This window comes from Frankliniella occidentalis, unplaced genomic scaffold, assembly GCF_000697945.3.
Source record: "Frankliniella occidentalis isolate FOCC.00 unplaced genomic scaffold, Focc_3.1 Scaffold195, whole genome shotgun sequence".
NCBI lineage: Eukaryota > Metazoa > Arthropoda > Insecta > Thysanoptera > Thripidae > Frankliniella > Frankliniella occidentalis.
Window position 1 is genome coordinate 234,913 of NW_026267321.1, and position 1,265 is coordinate 236,177.

Sequence of the window (1,265 nt, forward strand, 5' to 3'; positions counted from 1 at the left end):
TGCAATGGGGACCGAAATAAAGATAATGAACCGGTACACTTCTCGCGTCACCGCTGCTACCTAGCACGCTACATAGTTTTGGAAAGGGCATGGTACAGCCTACATATTGGCAAAAACTGTGTGTTTGATTTTGCCAATTTCGGCTGCCACGACCGAGCCGCGCGGCCCGCGACGTTTGGGCCCCTGGGGACGCTTGGTCAGTCGCGAGCTCGGATTCACCATGTCGGATGTGAAGTGGGACCCATATGGTCACAATTTAAACCCGAGGCGTCTCCTTAAGCCCTACTGTGTCTGCACGGCAGAGCCATTAAGATGGCGAGCCGCTGCGCACCAATTTCGAGCCCGCTGTGAAAATCGTGATGCGCGTCGGGTAAACGTTATAGCACAGAGCCTAAACTTTGCACAGGGTCTCTACTAGGTCCAATCTTTCATTTGAGGTGCCGAAGTCGAAACTTTTTTTTTGGTGGAATGGCCTAACCTGGGCCACCTGCTGTGGTGCTGGAGCGGGGGCCAGCACAGCCCTGATGAATCGTACCTACCTCAAGGTCAGCTGTGATCGTGGTGGCTGTTGGAGCGCCATGGTCTGGACCGGCGGCGGCGGCGGTAGCGGGGGAGCGGCGGCAGAGAATGGCATCTGCTGCTGCGGCGGTGGTAGCAAGGGCTGCTGCTGATAGTGCCCCTGCAGCATGGGTAGGCCCACCAGTCGATGCTGCTCTCGCTGCTCGTTTTGTTGATTTTGGTGCTCCTCTCAGGAGATTTGGGGAGCTGCTGGGCCGCTGGGCCGGGAGGGATGAAGGTTGCCATGCGAGCTGTATCGGTGAGGCGTGGCGCCAACACGCCAACTCTTTGAAGCATGTAATTAGGTACCATTGCAAGCGATACGTCAGGGCTTTCCCTGCAACCACAATATGGCGTCAGGGCGAAGAGCGGCCCCAAACAATAGTCGCAGTACTGCAATATCCCCGAGGCGTGCCCCGTCCCGTCATGTGTCCTCGCAGCATCTCGTGGCCCCGGAAGAGAGGCAACAGGTTCGCTGCTGGGCTGCATGTCAGGTGTGTTTTGACGGAAATCACACCCAGTAATGTAGTGTGCGTAGTTGAAGCCGACAGAAACGTTATCCATGTTGTTGAGAAATATGTCCAAATTGTAAAGTACAGCACCGATCACACAATCACAATAACACAAAAGGAAGAAGGGTGCCAATTGGTTATGCGCGGAGACATCAAGCGCCTCGCGAAAAGACATGACATCTTCTTTAAGTGCAC